Source organism: Rhinolophus sinicus, linkage group LG06, assembly GCF_036562045.2.
Source record: "Rhinolophus sinicus isolate RSC01 linkage group LG06, ASM3656204v1, whole genome shotgun sequence".
Taxonomy (NCBI): Eukaryota; Metazoa; Chordata; class Mammalia; order Chiroptera; family Rhinolophidae; genus Rhinolophus; species Rhinolophus sinicus.
The window spans coordinates 99403752-99431583 of record NC_133756.1 but is presented as its reverse complement, the minus strand read 5'-3'; the positions used below and the strand labels follow the sequence as shown (position 1 = coordinate 99431583).

Sequence of the window (27832 nt, the reverse complement as noted above, 5' to 3'; positions counted from 1 at the left end):
CCAAATTTTTAAAACTTCTTTCATTAAAGAGTGGAACTATTTCTACCTCATTTTATAAACCCAGTATATCCTGAGTGCCAGACCTTAAAACAAACTCAAGAACAGCAAACAACTTAAGAACATAACAACAAATTCAATCTATTAATACATAACGAAGATAATACATAATAAGCAAGCAGGGTATAATGCAGGACCATAAATTCAGTATGCCATATTCATAAACAAAACAAAACAAAACAAAGAAAAAATAAGAAAGAAAAAAACAGTCTTAAAAGATGTAGAAATCATTTGACAATATTCAACAGACTTCCATTATGAAAATTCTTAACAAAGGAATAAAAGAAATTTAGTGTTATTAAGGGCATCTAAATAAAACCCATATCTAACATTATACTTAGAAGTGAAAGAATGAATGCTTTCCTGCTAAATTCATAAAAATAAGCAGTTTTACAGAAAACAGGATATGCATAGGAAAAACAGTTGATTTCACTGGATCCAACTTGGAGGAATAGATAAACAGTGCCTCTGTACTTCTGTGAACACATTAAAATTATAGCTAAATTATAGAACAATTAACCTGGAGAACTATCTGAAGTCTAGCTGAACAGAAATTTTATAACTGAGGATATAAGCCATGTTGAGACTGGGCAGAGAGATTGAGACAATGGAACAGGCCCAAAACCAATGTACGGCAGTCGAGAATCAGGAGAAATAGCTCGGCCCCGGAGGTTACCCCCAGAGCACCAAGGGACCCCAGTCCCCTACACCAAGCTCCCCAGCCCAGAGTACTGGTATTGGGAAGAGGAACTTCCACCACACACAGCATCTGGATGTGAAAAACAGTGGGGATTCCAACCATCTGGGTGGGACAGAAGGCTGCAGGAAACCCAGACATCTTCTTAAGGGGTCCGCCCCCAGATTCACTCACTTGCAGGCACTCACCCTGGGCTCCAGAGGAGGAGGAGCATCAGAGGCATCCAGGGAAAAGATTGAGCTATCCGACCTTGGAGCTAGAGCTGAAGGACTGTGGCCATTTTCCCTGTGAACGGCACTTTTCCCTTGCAGCAGGCAGGTGGATACCATCTTTCCTGTGTTGAGCCCTCCCCCACAGGACCAAATGTGAATCTGATTGGTCTGGTGAGATCCAATGGGACCCTGCTCCACACAACTCCCACAATTCCACCAGAGATACTTTCTCACCAGCAGCCAGCACTGCCTGCATTGAACTCTATCTTGGAAAACTACTGAAGTCTGGCATGTCCCAGGTGGGTGGTAACTGGCCTTGATGTGCTCTGACACTTTTGCTTAGTAGTTCCAGGCTCAGCACTGGCACCAAACCAGATTTTACATTAACCTGGTGACCACAACTCTTCACACTCTAGTGACTCCCTGAAAACCTGACTCACCCAACTTGCATACTGTACAAGGCTCTATCAGTGGCTAAACCTTGGCGTATTCTGGCTTTCCAGGCACAGTACTTGTGGCAGTTGTCTGCGGTTTGGAATTGTGGCTTCTCCCAGGTATATTACAGGCAGCAAAGAACTGTGGATTGTTTTGTAGCTCCTACAAGGTAGCAACTGGCAGGTCACAGAGAGTGGGTGACTTGGATCTGTACCAGAGCCCCTCCCATGAAGCCCCAGAACCAACATACTTCTTGGAGGCTGGCTTCAGACCACAGCAGAGTACCACCCAATTAGCCCCACAAGTGGCATACATGAAGGAGGGTCTCAACAGGCACCATAGCCCACTGGGGTGAATCCCACTCAGTACAGTAAGCACCCCCACCCACAGCAGCCCATAAGCTGTGGATGTTGACAAACCCCACAGCAAATCAGCCTGAGGGTTAATACCAACCACTGATGTGCTAATAGGAAGCAAGTCACAATTGTAGAAGGAAGGCACATATAACCCACACTAGGGACACTCCTGGAGTACCCAGAGCAGGTGACCAGAAAGACTGTGCCATAGCTCCACATGGCACCTACATAAGGCCACCTAGCTAAGGTTGGGAGACATAGCAGATCTACCTAATACACAGAAACAAACAGAGAGAGGCAGCCAAAATGAGGAAACAAAGAAATGCATCCCAAATGAAAGAACAGGGGAAAACGCCAAAAAAATGGAGGCAAGCAACCTACCAGATACAGAGTTCAAAACAATGGCTATAAGAATGCGCAAGTAACTTAGTGAGAACTTCAACGAAGACATTGCAACCATTGAAAAGGACACAGGAACCATAAAAAGAAACAGTCAGAAGTGAAGAATACAATAACTGAAATGAAGAATGCACTAAAAGGAATCACCAGCAGGTTAGATGAAGCAGAGGATTGAATCCGTGATTTGAAACACAAGGTAGCCAAAATCACTCAATCAGAACAGTAAAAGGAAAACAAGAATAAATAAATAAATAAATAAATAAATAAATAAATAAATAAAATGAGGATAGTTTAAGAGACCTCTGGGACTACGTCAAGCATAACAACATTCGCAGCATTGGGGTACAAGAAGGAGAAGACAGAAAGCAAGGTGTTGAGAACCTATTTGAAGCAATAATGACTGATAACTTTCTTAGGACAGATAAAGAGTTTCCCAGATAAGAAAAAGCTAAAGGAGTTCATTACCACTAAACCAGTATTACAAAAAATCTTAGAGGGACTTCTTTAAGATAGAAAACTAATCAAAATTATGAATAATAAAATGGCAACAATTACATATATGTCAATAATTATTTTCAAAGTAAATGGATTAAATGCTCCAATCAAAACACATAGGAGGGCTGAATGGATAAGAAAATAAAACCCTTACATATGCTGCCTATAAGAGGCTTAGCTCAGATTGAAAGACACACATAGACAGAGAGTTATGGGATTTAAAAAGATATTCCATGAAAATGGAAACAAACAAACAAACAAACAAAAAACATAAAAATCTGGGGTAGCAATACTTATACCAGACAAATAAACTTTAAATCAAAGGTTATAAGAAGAAGCAATGAAGAACCCAGTAATCCCATTTCAGGGTATTTGCCCAGAGAAACCCAAAACACTGCTTTAAGGAGATGTGTGCATCCATATGTTCATTGCAGCATTGTTTACAGTGGCCAAGATGTGGAGGCAGCCTGGGTGTGCATCGATGGATGAATGCATAAAGAGGAGGTGATACATATATACAATGGAATATATACATAAAGAAAACCCATATAAGGGAATGGGTTCTTGCCATCTGTGGTGTCATGGATGGACCTGGAGGGTATTGTGCTGAGTGGAGACTCAGACAGAGAAAGACAAATGTAGTGTGATTTTGCTTATATGTGGAATCAATAACAAAATGAAACAAACAAACTCAAAACAAACAGAAACAAACTCATGGAAACAGAAAGCATTTTAATCACTGTTAGATGGGAAGCAGTTTGGGGATGGATGAAGAAGGGGAAGTCAAGAGGTACATATCGGTTTACCACAAAGTAGTCATGGGGATGTAAAGCACAGGGAATATAATCAATAATATGGTAATAATTATGTATAGTGCAGGTGGGCACTATGGAGAACCACTATACTGTATACCTGAGATTAATATAAAATATAATGAAATATATGTATTATATTAATTTAAAATACATAAATATTATATGTATTAATATAAAATATATTAAAATAATAAATATAAATTAATATAAAATATTGAATTTCAAATGTAATTTAAAAAATTTAAAAAGAGGAGGAGGCAGAGTGGAATAAGAGATTCAAATTTCCACATATAAAACAAATAAGTGATGGGGATGCAATATACAACATAGGGAATACAGTCAATAACATGATAGCATAGTACAGTGTCAGATGGTTGGTGGACTTATTATGGTGATCACTGCTTTAGGTATATAAATGTTGAATAACTATGGTATATATCTGAAAGTAATATAATACTGTATGTTAGCTATGTTATAATTAAAATCTTTAAAAAATAACAACGTCAAAATATTTAAAGTATTTAGAATAATTTAATGAAGAATGTGCAAAACCATTTTTTAAAAACCTAGAAAAATAGAGAATTTAAATATGATTCAAATAAAATTGAAAAACATATACTATTTATTATTTGGAAGAATCAATATAGTCAAGATGACTTTATTTTTTGACATCACTATCAAAAAGTATTTTTATATGTAAATAATGTACTTGATATTGTTTCCACTTTTTAGATTTCTGTTTTTGTATCTCTACTATTTTTTTCTCTACAGGCTTCCATTTTATTTTCTGTATTCCCCCAAATATATTCCTCATTTTGTTTCTCTTTTTTCAATCCTATTTCTCCATTAATCACTCTTAATATAAAAATCATAGAATATTAGCATTATCGGAATTATTTTATAGCATATTAATTGAGTCTAGCAAAATAGTACATGTTTTTAAGAAGTATATGCATGACCTTTTATAATTATTTTTAATTTTTTCTTCAGAAAAGAATCACTCAACTAACAAATTGCATTATTTGGTCTTTTTCCAATTTCTGTATGTACTAGCTCTTAATAGTACTACATAAAGAGATAGATTTTAACTGTTTTTTAATTAATTATATATTTGATGAGATTTAAAAAGCCTATCTAATATTTTTAAAATTTATACATTCTTTTATTTTCTATATCCTTTGGACACTAACATAACCCTGTTGAAAAACTAAGACAAACAGTTCCTACATCTACTCATTAAATATGCCATTATATCCTCATGGCAAGTAACAAATCAAGCACATTATTCAGTTTAATAAAATACACTGATTTTCAGATAACATTGCATTGAGCCAATATTAAACAATATTTTCTACTTTTCAGTCAGTGTATGAAATATAAAAAATTTTCATCAGTTTTCTGCAGGAGAAAAATGTCATGAAAGTCAATGTTCTTGCTTGTGGGAAAGAAAGGCCAAAAATCCAGCACATGCCAAAATTTTATTGGTTTTATTTAAACAAATTTACAAGGAAAGTTAGTTCTTGTAAGGGAAAATCATCCTAGTTGGTCTCTTACACTAGGTCTTTAAAAGAATAAATTAATAGAAAGAGTATATTGCCTCTGCATATTTCTCTAAATGTCATTACTCTGGCAGTTAACTTCAGAGATTATGCAAGGAGTGAGTTTCCTAAATTACAACCAGTTGTTGGAAGAGTTTCATTATGTGATGTTAACAAAACAGTTTAATGTATCTCTCTTCATTGCTAGCATATCTTTTCTAATACTGCATATGTTAGAAACATCTGCGAATCCCTTGCAGATTTTTAGGGGATCCATATTTATTTTCTTATCGCTGATCAGAATGAATATGTCAGCAATGTGCTAGAGACTTATAGAATGTACAAGCACATGTGTGGTGTCATAATGTTGAAAAGTTAAAAAGAGAGTTAGAGAAACAGACAACTTATCAGATTTTTGAAGCCTCTAAGTCACAACCTATAGCAATCAAAAGGACAACAAAATCAGAGTGAAAAAAAAGACAATTTTTTGGATTTGAGTTTAAAGCGGTAATATGTTTTTTAAAATAAGTAAAGACTATAATTTTCATAAGTGTTTCTGCCTTGGTTTGTTAGAAACATATTTGAGTGTGTGTGTATTAAGTGTGTATATGTATAAATGTTTCCATATATAAATAAGCATATACAAGGTCTGACAATTAAGTTAAAGAACTTACTTATTGCAATGACGTCACTAAACTTTGTTTTTAAATATATCAGAGGGATTATCCATTATGAATTTGTACCAATGGACAAACAGTTAACAAGTTTACTATTTAGAAGTGCTGAAAAGGCTATGCGAAAAAGTTACACGACCTGAACTTTTTGCCAACAATTCATGGCTCTTGCATCACGACAATGCACCAGCTCACATGGCACTGTCTGTGAGGGAGTTTTTAACCAGTAAACAAATAAGTGTGTTGGAACACCTCCCTACTCACCTTATCTGGCCCCCAATGACTTCTCTCTTTACCTGAAGATAAAGGAAATATTGAAAATAAGACATTTTGATGATATTCAGAATATCAAGGGTAATATGACCACTGCTCTGATGGCCATTCCAGAAAAAGCATTCCAAAATTGCTTTGAAGGGTGGACTAGGTGCTAGAATTGGTGCACAGCTTCCCAAAGGAGGTACTTCAAAGGTGACCATAGTGATATTCAGCAATGAGGTTTGTAGCACTTTCTCTAGGATGAGTTCGAAAACTTAATCGTTTTACCTGGTATGTGTTTTCTTTCTATTCGTATTCCTTTATCATGTAAAGTAAGATGTATTGATATTATATTATAGTCTTTAAATATTCTTAATTGTACATCATAGTATTTAATCTATGAAGCATCAAGGAGAAAGGACTTAATTGTCTCTTTTGAGGAAGGATTAGTGCATTTTCAGTTGTACACAGCATAGTTGTATCATGTTAGCTTGAATTATGACCTTGCTACTATCTTCATTTGGATACTAATTATGGTTTGGGAGATACATATGGGTGTCAAGTAGACAAGACGTAGACTTATGCTTGTTATTTCTTTTTATTAAAGTTTATTGGGGTGACAATTGTTAGTAAAGTTACACAGATTTCGGGTGTACAATTCTGTATTACATCATCTATAAATCCCATTGTGTGTTCACCACCCAGAGTCAGTTCTTCTTCCATCACCATGCTTGTTAATTTTATGTGTCAACTTGACTGAGACATGGAGTACCCAGATATGTGGTTAAACATTATTTCTGCGTATATCTGTTAGGGTGTTTCCAGAAGAGATTAGCATTTGAATCGGTCGACTGAGTGAAGGTGATTGCCCTTCCAATGTGTGGGTATTATCTAATCCACTGAGGGACTGAATGAAACAAAAAGACAGAGGAAGGTCACATTTGCTCTGTGTCCCACTATTGAGTCGGAACACCAATATGGTTCTCAGGCCTTCAGATTCAGACTGGAATCAACATCAATAGCTCTCCTGCCCTCAGGCCTTCAAACTACACTACTGGCATCCTGGGTTTCTAACCTGCAGAAAGCAGATTATTGGATTTCTCAGCCTCAATTATCATTTAATCCATTACCTTATAATAAATATTTGTATATGTATGTATGTATGCATGTATGTATGTATGTATGCATATTTTGTTACTCTGTATAAGCCTTACTAATACAGCTCTTAGAACCAATACCTCTAGAGCAAGGGAAAGAAGCAGGATTGAGTAAGTAAAGGAATCAGTATTGGGCAAACGGAGACATTGGGCTGCAGTGTGATCCTAAAATATCTTAGCATATTCTATGGAGTATAAAAAAACAAAAACCAAAAAACTGAGATTGCCTTCAGAGTTCACACAATTTAAGGTAGGAGGCTGGACCTTTATATGCCTGCACTGATGAGTCTTGAATATAAGCTTTCCAGAAAAGGAAGTCCAACCTGTCCAAAGATAGCTGCCTTTTCAGCCAAGGGCAAGTTCCCAGGAGGACTGGCTATCAGACGATAAACTTCAGAGAGCTAAGGGAATAAATCTTTTAGTCTTGAAATGGGATTTGGCTGGTAAAGCAGAGCACCTATAATAGCTACCTAAATTCAAAGTTTAAACTACCACCTGGCTACTTTGTGTTTCTCAGGCCAGTGGAACAGAAGACAAGGAAATACATTAGTCTACTGGCTAAAAAAGTCAACTGTGATTATGGGGAGCAGGGAGTGCTAGTACACGATGGCTGCATGTGTGAACTTGAGTTATTTGATGTGCCATTTTTGTTGCATTCATGCCTAGTGAAGACAGTGAATGGGCAATTGCAGGAAACATGGAGTAATAGGGAAAGACAAGTAAGGACTCAGAACACACAGGCTGGAAGGCTTATATAACATAACCACGCAAACCAATTTTTCTAGCTGTCACCCTTGCTGACAGCGATGAGAAACTAGAAGAGATGGTAGGGAAGGAAGATGACTATCAATGACAGTTGCAGCAGCTGGATCTACAGCATGCCTCTCTAATTCTTGTGTTATCAAGTCTTTTGTAGAGATCACACCCCTTAAAGTCATTGCCACAGGAATGTTTACATATAAGACATCAGCAGCTCAGCACAGAACAAGTGGTGGACTGTTTCAGGCGCCTTTGATATCTACAATTGTATTCTTTCAATCCTACCTCTGATTTCAGGCATGTTGAGATAGATTATTTCCTTGGAGGCTTGAATTCAAACTTTGGCTTGACAGTATCTTGTCTCTTGTGTGTGCACTTCGTCTTTGCCTCTGGCCCTCGGGTTCTACAAACACTACAGATTGTGGCAGAACTTAAACACACAATTTGCAGAGATTCTACAGTGGGAGATGATAGGTAATGAATAAATGTTTCTACCTTCCATTATTTTGTTAGACAATTGTTACAGGCATTCTTCATATATTCAGGAGATTCCAGAGGAATTGAACCTTGCTACCCACAGAACTATTTGAATAATACCTTTGACATTAAAGTCTATATTAGAGTCTGATGGCCAAAATGTCTGTGAGTTTGTTAATGCTAATGACAATATGACAGCTGTGTTCTCATGAGTTCAGAGACTAAATCTAATTACATTGTGTTGACTCATTGGAGAATTATGAGATCTCAGCTGCTTCAAAGTAAAAACTTTTTTCTCCATTTCGAATGTGAGAATTTCATTTGTTCAATTACTTCCTTGGTCTTTTCTTCAAATTCTGCCCTTTGGTCTTAAGTCTGTCATTGAAGGGAGACAGCTCTTTGAACACTGACTTCTTTTGAAGGCAAAATACTTCTAGTCTTCACTACATGTACTGAAATCTCATCACTTCTGTACTCCCTATATAACTGCATTGCAAAGAACACTCATTGAGTTCAAAGAAAGCAATATCACATGGACGAAGAAAAGCAGAATGCACCAGGGAATGAGAATCAAGCAGATATACACACTACTCCCGTTTTTCTATTCTTTTTCTCCTGCATTTTCAATGGAAGCTATTTCATCCAGTGACTAGCACACATTAAATAGCCTAAAAATAAATTAAGGAAATTATTTTGGAAATATTAAATATATTTATAAAATCAAGATGTTATGCCATTTAGGATCAGTTCATTTAATTAGAAATTTAAAAAGCACATATTCATTTATTGACACCTTTAGATATCTTTAGTGAAACACATTGCTTAACAGAAATAAGAAGAAAATATTGCTGATAAAACTTGAAAGGCAGGTTTAGGTAAAAAACAAACAAACAAACAAACAAACAAACAAACAAAAAAAACCTGTGGTTATTTTTATAGTAAGTGTTTTCCAACTCTGATTATTTTAACCTCTAAAATTAGTGTTTAATTTTATCCCATTATGTATATAAATTCAGGATACTTGAACAATTTAGATAATCTCTTTTAAAATAGTCTTTTTCTGTCTAAATCCTGAGTCTTTCAGAATGTCTCCTCCTTCCCTCTTAGAAAATACAGATACAGTGGAAAGGTGGCCTCTGCAAGAGAAGGAAAGAGGCCTCCAGAAGAAACCAAACCTGCCAACACCTTGATTTTAACTTCTAGTATCTAGAACTGGATCACAGGGGCTGAAGGTGGGAGAAACTGAATTGTTGTTCAATGGGTATAAAGTTTCATTTACGTTAGGTGAATTTTATAGAGACTTTCTGTTGCATTTAGAATATTTGAATTATATTAGGTAGGAATATCTTTGGCTGTTTAGAAGCAAGTATAGACAGACAAGGCAGACAAAGGGGACAATATGGCAGATATAAATTAGAATGTCTTTCAAGTTTCTGGCTGGGTGTGGCTCTTTGATTCTAATTATGAGACATCTAATTAAAGCTAAGCCTCTCACATTGCCTATTACAGGAGTTAAACATTAAATGGAGATATACAGAGCCTCAGAACTGTTGGGTCCTGTCCTTACTGATGCTTTCTAAAGTCACTGATTGAATAAATTTGTTTGTCACCACTATTAAAATGTAAGTTTATGAAGGCAGGATGTTATTTCCTGTTTTTAAGCTACTATGTCTTCCACACTTAAAATAGTACCTGAAACATAATAGGCTTTTAAGAAATTTGTGTTGAATGAATGAACACATTAGGTAGATATAGCTGCTGCTAGTAAAGGGGGTTTCTGGGAGGCGTTTTACAGTTTCCTCTCTAACGCTTCATGATTCAAAACAAATTGTTCCCAAGCCATTTGGGTTCCCAAAGTATATTTCAGATGAAAATTAAATGCCTAAAACATTTGTCAAAGGGATATAAGACACTTTCCTGCAAGTATTTTTCCACACAATGATATCTCTTCATAGGTTCAACCCAATTATATGGTCTTATGAATTTAATAATATCTATCAAAGCAATCATAAGTATTCAGTATCCTAAGACAGAAAAGCAAAAACACAACACTTAAATTACACTTGCATAGACAATCACACTCACAAGAATAACGTATTTATTTAAAATTAATTCACAAAAAATATTTTTGTTTAAAGCAAAGGAGAATTTACTACATGGTTATATCAACGTTAAAATGTGCTTATAAAGTCATATATTAGATAAATATAATGCAAACAATGAAATTCTATAGCATGAACACTCTCCGCCTTGTAGCGATATACTATTTAAGGTCTGTGGAAACTAAGTGTTTTAGTGCACATAGTGCTGTTGATCATTATAGGTTTCTGACATCTTAAAAACAGGTTATGTTTACATCATGGAGACATGGAGATAAACAAACACCTAAAGTCTCCTCTGAAATGCAAGCTTTTATTTTATAGGTGTTTATTATGAACAGCAAGCTTTTTACAAATGATTAGACTCAGGCTGAAATGGTATTGAATAACTTCTGCTTGACGATACAGGGCTGTTAAAATTGTTGATAGCTTTTTTTCACTAAAAGTACAATGGGATTTAAGTATGCATTGTCCTTTTTTATGTCAATAAATTCTGTTGCTAACTGTGTACATATAAGAACAAGGAACACTTGAAAACTGTCACACCTTACTCCAAACTTTGCACTCCTTAATGCTTACACAGGATTGCCAAATTTGATCTCATTACCACATCTGGGGTTGCCCTTTGTCTCCATCCTCAGTCCAATTGCAACCTATTTTGTTTCCCAAACTGTAAGTTCTACTCATTTCAAAAGTTATTAACTGAAAACTTATCATGCCCAGGACAGAATGCCAGGCACTGAACATTAAAAAATGATCAACTCATGGCCCCTGTTCTTAGGTTTCCACCTAGTCATTTGCATATACACATATATTCACAATTATTTTCTTTGCAAAAACATGAATGGAAAGATGAAAGTATGGATAAAGTGTTATAACAATGTGAATAATGTTGGTCTCTGGAAGAGTGAAACTGATTTTTAAGGTAAACAATTTATAATTGGTTACGAATTAATGCATTACTCTTTTTACCCACATGTAATGTAGAGACTTAAATGTTTAAGTTCTTTACACAAGGAGCAAATTTAATTTAAGGAATTTCACATGGAAATTAATTTAACGAATTTCATGGAAAGATGATAATGTTATTTTTAATATAGGATAAAGAGAGAAGTTTTCATGTCTATTATATTGCACCATGTAGACCACTTGCTATGGGTTTGGAGTAAATGATTACTAACATAAAGGTGTTAATTTAACTTAATAGTGATAGAAATTTCACTCCAGGAATAAAAAAAAAACCAAACATATATTAAATATAATAAGCTAGAGGGGACATGGCCCTATATTGGAATATCATGTTATTACATAGGAATAAAATATCAACCTAAAGGGGACAAAATGTTTAACTTGTACAGCAATATGATTTAAATATTTAGGAATGCAAAAGATTCCTTTAAATACTAGGTTACTAAAGTTTATAGATGGGCTCAGTAAAGAGTGCGGTTGTTTTCTGGAAATACCTTAACAGTCTTCCTGAAATGCATAATAACATATACATGACTAGAATGTTGCTGCTGATTATCACGATAGCTGTAGGGCTATAATCGATGAAGATTGACATCTCTAACCTATAGGTACCCTAATAACATTGCAGATGATCTTTTAGGCATACAGAGACTCTTTTTAATATTTTCACTTTAGGAAAGTGTCAGTGAGATCAAAACACATGGAAATCGTAGATAAACATGAAATAGCTATAGAAAGTTTCTATGTCTGTCTTTAGTTAGGTTCTTCAGTAGATACTTTGACCACAGTTAAAGCAAGAGGAGCCTCAGAACTTGGACATAGCTATCTCATTTAATTCTTACCATAATCCTTTGAAATCAGTATATTCCTCTTGTGTTTCACATGAGGAACTGAGGCTGAGGAAATTCAAGTTTCCAAGATCCCAGAAGTAGCAAGCAGCAGAATCCAAATTTAAAGACAAAAGTGTCACAGCATCTGTGGTGTACAGGAAAATGAAAACAATACAAAACCAAAAGTATGTCCTTGACTAAAGAAATCATAGGAAAACATCAAGATATTTACAAATTATAGATGTGTGGAATTAGAAATCCATTCAAATTATAATTTCATATATTACTCGATACATAATTTCGACCATATCATTTAACCTCTGAACCACAGCCTACTTATTTGAAAAAATATTCACAATAAAACTGTTTTGAGGTAAGGTCAAATTAATTTAATATACACTAACCATCTCTTAAATCCCAGTGACTAAGAAAACTTACAAATGACTCTTGCACAACCCGGGCTTGAATCGCGCAGGTCCATGTATAGGTGATTTTTTTCCCCCTGGAAATACAGTCAATCACCCCATGGTTTTCCTTTCTGCGGGGTAAATTCAATCCATCCGGGGAACAAAAACAGTATTTGTGCATTCCCAACCACAGTTTCCCAGGCGCAGATTCCCAATCACTCATTATTGGTTGAATCCGCATATGCGAACGGCTGCCTGTAGAGTCCAAGTTATAGCGGATTTTCCACTGTGCTGAGGTAGTGGAGATTGGCGCCCTTAACCCCTGAGTTGTTCAAGAGTCAGGTGGTTCCTTTACTTCCCTCACTTTTGGGGAACCTATCATCTCATAAAGAAAATATAACTTGTACTCATGTAACTAATATTCAGAAGAGTATATGCATAGTGCTGTAAGAAAAGTTTTAAAATGTTTTGAAACCTGGGTCTTTCTAAGGATGATCTGTTTTCTACAACTATAAAGCATTCTTTTTGTGCAGTTATATGTTTATTACTTAGTCTGTGTTTTAACATTCACAGTTCATTCTATGCCTGCCTTATATGCAGTGAATAATTTCCAAATTTCCACTCTATGGAATTTAGGTTTAGTCCAAGGTCTTGGATTTCCCAACCAGTGAGGTATGTAATTATATATACATCTCTTTGCCTTAATATTTTCATGTGCAAGACTTCATTGAGTTTTCTGCCAAACCACATAACTAGAAATTTTGAGGAAATAAATAAATAAATGTAAAATCATTTAGAAAATTAAATAGTCCGATGAAATTGTATTCATACCTTATATTTGATGTTAGTAAAGTAATTATTTACTGAACTTTGAGCATTGTGTATATTTTTAATTGGTAGGTTGCCAAGACAGTTGACTCCAAACAAAATAATATAGTCTTACAGTGTGCTCATGGAATTGAAGAAAAATATTACATCCAATAGCAAAGTACTTTTCCTATATTTGTATAAAATGTCAAAACCTCAAATATTCAAATAACTTTGACCACAGCTCACCCACCTTACACCCATTCTTCCCTCACTCCTCACTTTGTTTATGGCTTCAGTTTTCTTGGTGTTGTCTCCATTCAGAGCTTTCAGTTGCTTAATTTACCTGGTGATATTGTTTTTGTGCTGCATCAAACTCTGCACCTTCCACACAACTTGTTCCAACACAAATATCCATGAAAATTGGATCAACAATATTAGATCCATACATCCTCATGAAAAAAACCTATGAGACAAAGAAAAAAAAATGATGTAGATATTTTTCATTCTATAAGGAGTTGATTTTCAAATCAAAATACACATTATTAGAAAACATAATGATATATTGAAACAAAGTGTTTTAATGACTATTTACAAAATGGATTATTTCATGAATGATAATGTTGCCACACCCTTATACAGCTGTTTCTCATCACGGGCTCCCATTAATTTTAATTTAAGGGTAGACAAATCAAACAGTCAGAGGTTGATTTCTCTAATTATTGTTATTTGTTGCTCTTACTATTTCAATTCTTACTGTGATTAAACATTTATTAAGAATATGTCATATGTTGGGTACCTACTCCAAATAATCAGATGTTTTGATATATGCTAGTGACAGATTTTAATTCCCTTCTATGTTTGATGTTATTTCTCTTTTTTCTATTTAATTTCCTTAGAAATAAATAGAAATATTTCTATTTTTTTCCTTAGAAAAAAAATAGGAATAGCTGGTGTCTGGACACATGGCCGATGGAAACTGTGAGGTAATAAATGTAAAACCCTGTTTTTGGCACTTAGTTTTCTGGTTGTTCTCCAAATCAGTGACGTGTGATGAAAAGAGCTTTGGATTAGAAACTAGAAGATAGAATTTCTAGGAAATCATTTACCATTATTTTCATAGATTTTTTTTTGAGTTATACAAATAATTTAACTTGTGTTTTATTATTATTATTATTATTTTATTTCATTATTATTATTATCTTTTTAATTGGGGAATGTTGGGGAACAGTGTGTTTCTCCAGGGCCCATCAGCTCCAAGTAAATTCGTTGTCCAGTCTAGTTGTGGAGGGTACAGCTCAGCTCCAAGTCCAGTCGCTGTTCTCAATCTTTAGTTGCAGCGGGCACAGCCCACCATCCCATGTGGAAATTGAACCTGCAACCTTGTTGTTAAGAGCTCGCACTCTAACAAACTGAACCATCTAGCTGCCCCTTTTTTCAATTTTTTAATTTATTAGTTGGGGGAGCTAACCTCAATGATCCCTAATGTTAATTCTAGTTATATCATTTTATTTTATTATTTATAAAACCTTCCATTGTATGACGCAAGTATTAGACTTGTAGAGAAAAACAGTCAAAGTGAAATACAATTTACACAACAATTTACCTATTTCTTAATGGTGATAAAATTAGGTTATATTTTAGTACTTTCTGACTGTTATGCAGTTAGTGTTACAGCTATACTATAGTTTTGGGGGGATTATTACATTCTAAGACTGATATTTATTACTATTATATAAGTACAAATTTAAGTATAAGTTTTATATTAACAGTGTACTGGAGCAGGGTAATCACCAACAGGAGACAGGCAAATGGTTTCTCATTCTGAAATCTAACTGAAATAATAAAACACTACCCTGCTGTTCCCATATTGCAAAAAAAAAAAAAATGTGAAACACAGCATGACACAGTAGACAGACTACAGATTGTCTTCAAAACCCAGTTAAGATACTTGGATGCTGTGTACCATTCAGGAGGGTTACATCTGAACTCTATCATGATCATAACATTGATTTATCATGATGGCTTAAGTATTGGAAGTAATGTACTGGCAAAATATTTGACATAGAATGTGGTTCCATAAAGGAAAACCATAGAATCAACTCAGAGTGTGGAAAATCTCTTAAATTTAAGAAGTAATGGTCAAGGTGGCAACAGAATATTAATCAATTGAAGCAAAAATTGGAGATAAAACTTGCTTGAAAAGGATTATATCACAGGCCTTCAGTCAGGTTGAAGCAAACTTAATGAGTAAATTGGAAAGTCATGCTACCTGGGATCATTTTTTCCTTTAAAAATATTACTTAAACATACTATAAATAAATAACCTCAAATCCCTTTATTTTGTTCAGTAAGAATTCTTATATTTTACAATGGATGTGATTACTGAAAGGATATCACATAGTATACTAAATAAACTTAAGAGTGTTTTTTATATCAGCCACTCGTTTTCTAACACCTCAGACTCGCTATACTTGATACTTCCTGATTTTTTATTTTTATTTTTTTCAAATATAGCATATCTCCATGCATTTCATGAAACAATCAGCCCTCTCCCAGTTCTAGAGCATAAGACACTCATTGCCATGCTTGTTCTCCAATAGTCTTTTTATCTATTTACTATGGCACATTACTTTGTAGTGTATCTGTGTCTTTATGTCTCTGGTCCCCCCATCATCCTCTTTTACTCTGAGTTCATTAAACTATATATGTATCATATATTTTTGTATGTCTTGGGAATCATTTATTTTTTTAAAATAATACACAGTAATACCTCAATAGGGACCCTTTAAATAGCATTGGGTTTAAGATAACAAATGTTGGCATTTATTATTTTACTAATCAGAAGTACAATATTTTACTACTGGTGATAAGGAAAACTTGAGTAGAATATAAAATAATATGCTGATATTAAAAAAAAAAAATTAGAACCTCTGTAACCTAGTTTCCTTATTTAACAGGTGAGGACCTAAAACATCTTATATGATTTGAGAAAAGAATTCCTAGTGTATTAGTCTGCTAGGGTTGACTTAATAAAGTACTATAGACTGGGCAGCTTAAACACCAGATATTTATTTTGCCACAATTCTGTAGACTAGAAATCCGAAATCAAGGTGCTAACAAGGATGGTTTTTTTCTTAGGCTTCTCTTCTTGACTGATGAATGGCTGTCTTTTCCCTGTGTCTTCATATGGTCTTTTCTCTATTCATGTACATGTCCTAATCTCTTCTTATAAATCATATTGGATTCAGACCCACCCACACAACCTTAGTTTAACTTGCTTTTTCAAAGGCACTATATTCAAATACAGTTACTTTGTGAGATACTGTGGGGTTAAGACTTGAACACATAGATTTTAGATGGACGCAATTTAGCCCATAACATATGGTTAGCAGATAGTTTCTAGTGGAATAAAATTCAATTTACTTGAATTATATAACAATTTTATACTTATTAAATTTTGACACCAAATTTTATAACTAGAATTCCAAAAAAAAAAATCAAAATAGAATCACAGCAATGAACTATGGAAAATAAGTGTGACCTCTAATATCAAGTTGAGAGGATATATTGCAAAGGTATCAAAGCAGACAAGAAAATGATGTCATAAAAATAATAAGGGTAGTTGACCTTTTCAGATGTTAAAATATAACATAAATAAAGCATAATTAAAAGAGTTTTGCATGATCACAGAAATGAAAAAAAAAAAGAACGATGGAAGAGTAAATAATCCCAAAATAGAGACCTAATAATACATTGCTATTAAAAAAATAAAAACTAAAAAAAAAAAAAAAAATATATATATTTAAAGGTAAATGTTGGGACAAATTGCATTTAGAAAAAATAAACATTAGATACCTTGTTTCACTGCCTGAATAAAATAAAATTAATTTCATTTGTATTGAGTAAATTATATAATCTACCCACAAAGAGAAATCACAAAGTTAAAAAAAAAATAACTTGTACAAAAGCTTTCAAAGCACTGGACTTATGATATATACATATATATATATATATATATATAAAAGACCTATAGAAGATCTCAATAGTTTTTATTGTTATTGTTGTTTTTATAATAATAACTCAGCAACAAAATTTGTATGTGTTTGTCAAGAACTATATATTACCAGTGGATTATGTAGACAAGCCTTTAATCCCTACACCTGAATAACTATTAAACATATAAAAGGAAGTGGCTGCCCACTTATTTTTATTATATATACCAAAGATTGGTTATAATGGTTATTACAATTATCTTAGTACTCACCTGGCAATTAATCTGTCTACTATTTTTCTAATCTCCATTAAAAGAACATGGTTTAAACATTCGCACAGCCTTATTGTATGTTGATAAATCTCAGAGTTTGAGTTAAGCTGGAGAATTCAGGGTTAACTATTTGGCTACAAAGTCAGATTTTCTTAAAAAAGAGTGCAGTTTCTGTGGTTGGATAGGAAACGTAGACTATTGTTTTTTTGCTGGACAAGTACCAACCTCATGTCAATGCAGAACGGCCAGAATGTGCCTGGTATTACAACTGGCTGTTTGCCAATTTGAAAGGTTTCTGAAAAGAAAAGGGCTATTGTATTTTTTTTTTTTTTTTTTTTTTTTTTTTAAATCACAGCAAATTGTGTGGTTTGTGGAGCAGGCCCCATGGAGGGGAGGGGAGGGAACTTTGCTGACCATCCACACTAATTTTGTCTCCTTGACTTAGATACTTGTGAGATATCCTTTTTGTTTGTTTGTTTTTTTAACCTTTGATCTTCTCTCAGTGCTATAATTCTGTGTTTGTGGGGGAAAATAATTCTGACTAGAAGATTAGCTCCCACTTAGGAATAGCCAGCCACTATATAGTGACACAAAAGGCATTTTAGCAGCATTTACATATGCAATTAGGTAATGTAAGAGCAGACAGTGGTTTAGATCAGAGCCATGGATGTAGAAAAGGGAGTTATCATGAAGATAAAATGAAAAATATGAAGCATCAATCAACACAAATTCCTTTTCAGGGTAAAAAACAGTATATGATGATGCTTACAGAGCTCAGACTTTAATGTCAAACACAGGGAAGTTAACACCCCATCAGCCTGCCATTACTATCTCTGTGATCTTGAGCAACTTTATCTTGGTAACTTCTGCTTCTTCACTGGTAAATAATTAATCATATATCTGCAAATATCTTCTCCCATTTTGTTGGCTGCCTCTTTGTTTTATTGATGGTTTCCTTTGTTATGCAGAAACTTTTTAGTTTGATATAGTCCCATTCATTTATTTTTGCTTTTACATCCCTTGTCTTTGGAGTCTTTAATATGATCGATTCTGAACCCAAGGTCCATAGTTTAGTACCTATGCTTTCTTCTGTGCAATTTAATATTTCAAGTGTTATGTTTAGTTCTTTGAACCATTTTGAGTAAATTTTGATATACGGTAACAGATAGCAGTCTACTAACATTTTTTTGCATGTGGCTTTCCAATTTTCCCAGCATCATTTATTGAAGAGGTTTTCTTATCTCCTTTGTATGTTTTGGGCTTATTTGTCAAAAAATAACTGCCCTAAGGGGTTAATATCCAAAATATACAAATAACTCGTACAACTCTACAATAATAAAAACAAACAACCCAATTAAAACTTGGGTGGAGGACCTGAACTGACACTTCTCCTAAGAAGACAAACAGATAACCTACAGATATATGAAAAAATGCTCAATTTCACTAGCTATTAGGGAAATGCAAATCAAAACCACAATGAGATAGCACCTCACACCTCACTGTTAGAGTGGCCATCACCCACAAGTAATAACAAGTGTTGGACAGGGTGTAGAGAAAAAGGAACACTCATACACTGTTGTGTGAATGTAAATTGGTATAGCCACTATGGAAAACAATGTGGATGTTCTTCAAAAAGTTAAGAATAGAATTACCATATGACCCAGCCATTCCTTTTCTAGGTGTATACCCAACACATCTGAAAACACTTATCTGTAAAGATAAATGTGCTCCAATGTTCATTGCAGCTTGATTTACAGTGACCAAGACATGGAAACAAAGTGTCCTTTGATAGATGATGGGATAAAGAAGATGTGGTACACATATACGATAGAATATTACTCAGCCATAAGAAAAGATGAAACACTACCATTTGCAACAATGTGGATGGGTCTTGACATTGTCATGCTAAGTGAAATAAGTCAGACAGAAAAAGTCAAGAGCCATATGAATTTACTCTTATGTGACATATAAAACTCAAAGCAAGACAGGAACAAGACAAACAAAGAAACAAAAACTATTATACACAAACAAGTTTAGTGGATATCAGAGGGTAAGAGAGGAGAAGGGGTAGTAGAAGAAGGAAAAGGGCGTAAATACTATATGGTGATGGAAGGAGAACTAACTCTGGGTGGTGAACACACAATGAAATATATAGATGATGTATTATAGAAATGTACACTTGAAACCTAGATAATTTTACTAAGCAATATCACCCCATTAAATTTAATAAATAAAAAAATAAATTAATCTATGTCATCGTGTTTTGAAGGGGTTGATGATAAATTGCATGAGACATATAAATTGCTGCATCCAACGTATGGATATAGACACTAAAACACACATTAGTTGCTAATTTCACTCTTATTATAATAATTATTGTTACTATTAAAATCAAACTTATAGGGATGAATACTATTAGTCATTATTTAAAATTGTTATTGCACTTTTAAGATCTTTTTACCAGAGGATGTCTATACTCTCTGAAGAAGAACCTCCATGTAATAAAATATCTACTGTTATCTAAGGATTAATTAATCATAGTAATTCACCTGAATTACCAAAAAATGAACCCTAAAAAACACATTATTCTGGCAAGTTTTTTTGTTTGTTTGTTTACTTTCATAGGGAAACATTGCAAGAGAGCAGATGCCCTGTAGTGATTACAACATAAGTTCTCATTTCCCTACTAAAGCATTGAAGTGTCAGTTGAAATAATTACTTTTATAATAGTACAAATTAAAGTTTGCTTTTCTTAATACTTTTTTTATTTAAAAATATATTGGACAAAGATTTTTATACATAAGAATACTTGAGTAAAAATAACAAAGAATGTTTTGTAAAATTATGGAGGTATTGCACAGCAATTCACACAAACACACCTACCATACACACACTACACACACACACACACACACACTCTAGTACACACACACACACACACACACACACACACACACACTCTAGTATACAAGCTGTGATTGTCAGCATTCCATTATGGATTCTTATTTGTTTGCATCCAAAGTTGAATAAAAAATAGCTAAGTGAGAGAGGTTAAATATTATTCTTTTACAGAAATCACTAGAAGCACATATCTGTAAAAATAATATTCCATAGCTACATGTTATTCTAATAAATCAGTCCTCTATATTGAAATATTGGAATTTCTTGATGCTGATATATTTGGATAATAAATGCTAATTATGTTGAGCACTATTAGGTACTGAAAATATAAAATGTCACGATTTACACATTTGACACATACTCATGTGTCTTCAACAAAACCTATGTTGCGACTTGTCCTGTTGTACCATGTCACCATTCCATTTATTTTGCTTCTGCCTTTTTCTATGGTCTGGGTCCTTACCCTGTTTGGCAACTGAATTTCTGCCTGTTCTCAGCTGCCTGGAATCCTGATTTGTTATGCTTACTTTTTCCCAATGTGGAAAATGTTTAAATCAATAAAACTCCCTGATATCCAGCGTAATGTTGGAATAAAATCTTCTTCCATTTCGCAGTAAGTTACCTACCTGTATAAATTCTTAGCTTTACTCAGCTCCTTGATTCTACAGTCCTGTCTATCTTTGAGGTTATAGAGATCAACTCTGTTATCTGCTGCCAATATACCCTTATCTTCTCTTACTCTCTGTGGAACTGAATTTCCACACATTTCTGTTTTCCGATATTTCTGTCACCACATTCACCTGATACTACCATAGGATTGTGAATTTATTTTTTAATGTTCTAGATAACGTTATATGTCCAAGTTACTCTCATCATATAAAATCCTTTCCTGGCTCTGTATTGCTGTCTAACTACTATCTATATATCTCCTTTCTTCAGCATCCATACTTCCAACAAGGTAGAATAACTGCACTTTCTCATCTCTAGAGTAACCGTATGCCCTGGGTTGGCTAAGGTAATTCTGATTGTATCTGTTTACCTAATGAAGTGGTTGCTAGGTCTCATTGTTACTTTCAAAGTGTTCTGATTTAGATGGTAAAATTTATTCTCTCATTCAATGCATTCCATAAACAACCGTAGTTAGGGTTTTGCCCTCACTAGCATGTGGAACTTTGATCACTAAAGTTACCAAAGATTCATACTTGCCGGTGACAAACAACCTTCAATCTTTATCTTACCGGGCCCTCTTCATTTGGCACCCTTTACCATACCTTCATAAACCTCTCATCACCTAGAGTTCCTGATTTCACATTATCCTCCTTCCTCTATCTCTCTGTCCATTTCTTCTAGTTCCCCCTTGATCACACTACTTCTTCTGGTCTCTTAAATTTTAACATTGCTCAAGATTCTTTTTATCACACCACTGCTGTTGTGGATATTTTCCTAAGATGATTCCATGACATTCTCATTCCAATTGCCACCAACGTGCAAATGATTCCCAATTTAGTATCGCCAACATGCTTCCTGCTCCAGCTCTCCTCCACCAAATTTTATAGGACTATTTCACGTATCTGTCCAGTGGTAATATTGTGGTAGGCTATTAATACATTTTTACCATTATCTTCCTTTCTTCAGATTTAACCCATTAAAAGTAGACTTCTAACTAAAATGAAAGCATATCATTCCTGTTTAAAATGAGTCAGTATTTTTTAACTTATTTCTGAAATCTAATATATTATAATGGCAAATAAGGTTCTTCATCATAAAAATCCTGCCTATTTTTTCAGCCTTCTCTTATCTCCCCACATGTTTTACCTTAAATTTTATTTGCTAACACAGAGAACAGCTTATATTTCACCATACACTCTAGATTGTTTCTGATCTCCATGATTTTATTCTTGCTTTTCCTTATTCCTAGATAGCTGGTCAAATAACTAACACTTACTTATCCTTTAATACTAAGCCCAGACCTCACATACTCATGAGCCATCCTGAGCTCTTCAAGATCAATTAGATTCCTTTATAATTTATTCCCCATCCTATCCAACCCCCAAGGTCTAATCACTGCCATGACCTAGCAGGAAACATATTGTATATGCATGTTCATTAGCAGGCTTACTATACTCTTTCTGTGTCCGTTTCTTCAATGGACAAATGAGAGTTATTCCAGGGACACCACATCTTCTGTTTTCTTTTTTTTTTTTCTCAGCACGATAGTTGTTGTTTTTTTCATTGGGATTAAAGATCAGTCTTCTATTTTGTGCTAACATATGCAATAGTGGCTGCAGCTGCAGCAGAAACACCTATAACGATAAAATCTGTATTTCCATCTTGAGAATTGTAAAAAATTAAAGAATCTATAATATTGAATAAATTCTCCCAAATCAGATATTTTATCTGTTTCAGAAACCTCTGATTATATTTCAAGTTGTTTGGAGTATTGTTTCATTAAAAACTAGTAACAGTATGCTATTTTCAATCATAAAGATCTGACCCAACGATTGTATCAGGTATGAGCTTAGAATTTTATAAAGTGATAATGGATTTGCATTAATGTAAACCAATAAAAAGGTAACTTCTCTTGATTTAATGTAGCCCAGAATTTAAATTTTGGTCATATTCACAATGTGTTTTTTGGTGGAAAAGACTATTTTTTTCATACTGAGACTTTCTACAAAATACATTATTATGCTTAAAATGTTTTACATTGCAAAGGAAAATATTCAGAATTTTTTTTTCTTAAATGCTACTTTAGGTGAGAAATTTGAAGTCTGGCTAAGTAGAATAAAATTATATTTTTCAAAGATTATCGCAAACATTTTTCCCTAAAGAGGAAAGTGCCCTCAATTTATCAGACATACTTCTTTTTTATTATTTTTTTTTCACTTCTTTTTTTAATTTCTTTTTCCACTTCTTTTTTTTTTTATTAGTTTCAGGTGCACAAGACAAAGTAACACTTAGACATTTATCATTTATATTCCTCACACTGTGTGACTACCCCTCCCCCATCAACTATCCCTCTGACATCGCACAGAGCCATTACATTTCCACTGTCTCTATTCCTAATGCTGTACTCTGCTTCTTATAAGTATATATATATATATATATATATATATACATATACATATACATATGTACATATATATACATATAATTATAGTTGGCATTCATTATTGTTCAGCTTCAGCTTCAGGTGTACAGTGCAGTGATCAGGCATCTACATCATCCCTGAGGTGGTCTCCCAAATGGGACAAGTGTCCATCTGATACCCTACAACATCTTTACTACGTTATTGATTACATTCCCCAATTTAATTTTCAGAACCCCGTGGTCATCTTGTGGTTACTGACTGTTTTCTAATCCCCTCACCTTCCCCCTTATCCCCACCCCCCCTCCCATCTAGCATCCCTCAGTTTTTCCTCTATGTCTCCAAAACTGTTTATGATTAGTTCATTCACTGATTCTTTTCTTTAGATTCCACATATAAGTGAGATCATATGGTATTTGTCTTTCTCTGTCTGACTTATATCATTCAACATAATGTTCTCTAGGTCCATCCGTGTTGCTGCAAATGGTAAGATTTCTTTCTTCTTTATGGCTGTGTAATACTCCATTGTATAAATGTACCACAGTTTCTTAATCCAGTCATCTACTCATGAGCATTTCAGTTGTTTCCATGTCTTGGCTATTGTGTATAGTACTTCAATAAACATAGGAGTGCATAAAGATTTTTTAATTAGTGTATTGGATTTCTCCGGATAGATACCTAGGAGTGGAATTGCTGGATCATAAGGTAGTTCCATATTCAGATTTTTGAGATACCTCCATACTGTTTTCCATAGTGGCTGCACCAATCTGCAATCCCACCAACAGTGCACAAGCGTTCCCTTTTCTCCACATCCACGTCAGCACTTGTTGTTTGTTGATTTATTGATGATAGCCGTTTTGACTTGGGTGAGGTGGTATCTCATTGTGGTTTTTATTTGCATTTCTCTGATGGTTAGTGAGGTTCAGCATTTCTTCGTATGTCTGTTTGCCATCTGTATTTCCTTTTTAGAAAAATGTCTCTTCATGTCCTCTGCCCATTTTTTAATTGGGTTGTCTGTTTTTGTGGAGTTGAGTTGAGTGCGTCTTTTTATAAATTTGTGATATTAACCCCTTATCAGATATATCATTGGCCAATATCTTTTCCCATTCAGTAGGATCCCTTTTTGTTTTATTGATGGTTTCCTTTGCTGTGAAAAAACTTTTTAGTTTGATGTAATCCCTCATGTCTATTTTTTCTCTTACTTCCCTCATGCGAGGGGATATATCAATAAAAATCTTATTCCGGGTAATGTCTGTGAAGTTTCTTTCTATATTTTCTCTGAGGAATTTTATGGTTTCAGATCTTACATTTAAGTCTTTAAGCCATTTTGAATTTATTTTTGTATATGGTGTAAGGAGGTGGTCCAGCTTCATTTTTTTTGCCTGTGTCTGTCCAGGTTTCCCAGCACCATTTATTGAATAGACTGTCTTTATCACACCGTATGTTCTTGCTTCCATTATCGAAGATTAAATGGCCATATAGGCATGGATTTGTTTCTGGACTCTCTATTCTGTTCCATTGATCTATGTGTCTCTTTTTACACCAGTACCATGCTGTTTTGATTACTGTAGTCTTGTAGTATAATCTGATGTCAGGTATAGTTATACCTCCTACTTTGTTCTTATCTCTCAAGATTGCTGAAGCTATCTGGAGTCTTTTATGGTGCCATATAAATTTTAGGATTATATGTTCTATTTCTGTGAAAAACGTCGTTAGTAGTTTGATAGTAATTGCATTGAATATGTATATTGTCTTAGGCAGTATGGACATTTTAACTATATTAATTCTTCCTATCCATGAATATGGTACATGTTTCCATCTGTTTGTATCTTCTTTCTTCAGTGTCTTATAATTTTCTGAGTACAGATCTTTTACTTCTTTGGTTAAATTTATTCCCAGGTATTTAATAGTCTTTGAAGCAATTGTAAATGGAATATTTTTTTTTTTAATTTCTCCTTCTGATGTTTTATTATTGGTATATACAAATGCAACTGATTTCTGAATATTAACTTTGTATCCTGCTACTTTACTAAATTCATCTATCAGTTCTAATAGTTTCTTGGTGGAGTCTTTAGGGTTCTCTCTATATAGTATCATGTCATCTGCATATAATGACAATTTTACTTCCTCCTTACCGATTTGGATGCCTTTTATTTCTTTTTCTTGTCTGATTGCTGTGGCTAGAAATTCCAGCACTATGTTGAATAGAAGTGAAGAAAGTGGGCAACCTTGCCTTGTTCCTGATCTTAAGGGGAATGGTTTTAGCTTTTCCCCATTGAGTATGATGTTAGCTGTGGGTTTATCATATATGGCCTTTATTATGTTGAGATATGATCCCTCTATTCCCACTTTTTTAAGGGTTTTTTTAATCATAAATGGCTGATGGATTTTATCAAATGCTTTTTCTGCATCTATTAATATGATCATGTGATTTTTGTTTTTCATTTTGTTAATGTGGTGTATCACATTAATTGATTTGTGGATGTTGAACCACCCTTGCACACCAGGGATGAATCCCACTTGATCATGATATATGATCTTTTTAATGTATTGCTGAATTCTGTTCACTAATATTTTGTTGAAGATTTTTACATCTATGTTCATTAGAGATATCAGCCTGTAGTTCTCTTTTTTTGTAGTGCCTGTCTAATTTTGGGAGCAGGGTGATAATGGCTTCGTAAAAAGTGTTTGGGAGCCTTCCCTGCTTCTGGATTTTTTGGAAGACCTTGAGGAGAATAGGTGGTAATTCTTTTTTGAACATTTTGTAAAATTCACCTGTAAAGCCATCTGGTCCAGCGCTTTTGTTTGTTGGGAGATTGTTGGTTACAGATTCAATTTCCCTGGATGTAATCAGTCTATTCAGGTTTTCTGTTTCTTCTTGAGTTAGCCTTGGAAGGTTGTATGCCTCTAGAAAATTGTCCATTTCTTCCTGATTGTCAAATTTGTTGACATATAGTTGCTCATAGTAATTTCTTAAAATTGTTTGTATTTCGGTGGTGTCTGTTGTCACTTCTCCTCTTTCATTTCTGATTTTATTAATTTGGGTACTCTTTCTTTTTTTAATAAGTCTGGCTAAAGGTTTGTCGATTTTGTTTATCTTCTCTAAGAACCAACTCTTGGATTCGTTGATCTTTTGTATTGTTTTTCTGGTTTCTATTTCATGTATCTCCGATCTGATCTTTATTATCTCCTTCGTTGTACTCCCTTTGGGCTTATTTTGCTGTTCATTTTCCAGATCCCTTAAGTGTGAAGATAAACTGTTGATTAATGATTTTTCTTGTTTCTTTAGGTAGGCCTGCAATGCTATGAATTTCCCTCTTAGGACTGCTTTCGCTGCCTCCCATAGATTTTGGGTCGTCGTGTTTTCATTGTCGTTTGTCTCGAGATATCTTTTGATTTCTTCCTTGATCTCCTCATTGACCCATTCATTATTTAGTAACATGTTATTCAGCCTCCATGAATTGGTATGTCTACCAGTTGTTGATTTTTTTTTCCTATAGTTCATTTCTAATTTCATAGCACTGTGGTCAGAGAAGAAAATTGGTATTATTTAAATTTTCTTAAATTTATCAAGACTTGTTTTGTGGCCTAACATATGGTCTATCTTGGAAAATGATCCATGTGCGCTTGAGAAGAATGTGTGTTCTGCAGCTTTGGGGTGAAATGCTCTGAAAATATTGATTAAATCCAAGTGGTCCATTGTTTCCATATTGATTTTCTGTCTGGAAGACCTGTCCCTTGTTGTCAGAGGTGTGTTGAAGTCCCCTACTATGATAGTGTTACTGTTGATCTCTGTCTTTATGTCAGTCAATATCTGTTTTATATATTTAGGTGCTCCTATGTTGGGTGCATAGATGTTTACTAGGGTTATGTCCTCTTGTTGGATCGATCCCTTTATTATTATATAGTGTCCGTCTTTGTCTTTTAATATGTTCTTAATTTTAAAGTCTATTTTGTCAGATATAAGTATTGCAACTCCAGCTTTTTTCTCATTTCCATTTGCATGAAATATCTTACTCCAACCCTACACTCTCAGCCTGTGTGTGTTTTTTGATCTGAGGTGAGTCTCTTGTATACAGCATATATAAGGGTCTTGCTTTCCTATCCACTCAGCCACCCTATTTCTCTTGAATGGAGC

General features: G+C 34.2%; 1 long non-coding RNA gene across 4 annotated transcripts in view; it reads right to left on the bottom strand.

The window, feature by feature from the left end:
• The window catches only part of LOC141572197 (uncharacterized), an 839411-nt gene that overhangs the window by 687086 nt on the left and 124493 nt on the right, over nt 1-27832 (bottom strand). For 2 of the 4 annotated variants that reach the window (XR_012497417.1, XR_012497418.1), the window contains exons 3-4: nt 13785-13904; nt 12237-12369 (exon numbers count right to left, since the gene is read on the bottom strand). This is a non-coding gene — a long non-coding RNA (uncharacterized LOC141572197). Of the gene's footprint in view, nt 1-7165; nt 8305-12236; nt 12370-13691; nt 13905-27832 lie in introns of those variants that run through there. The other 2 variants (XR_012497420.1, XR_012497419.1) reach the window with 2 other exon arrangements.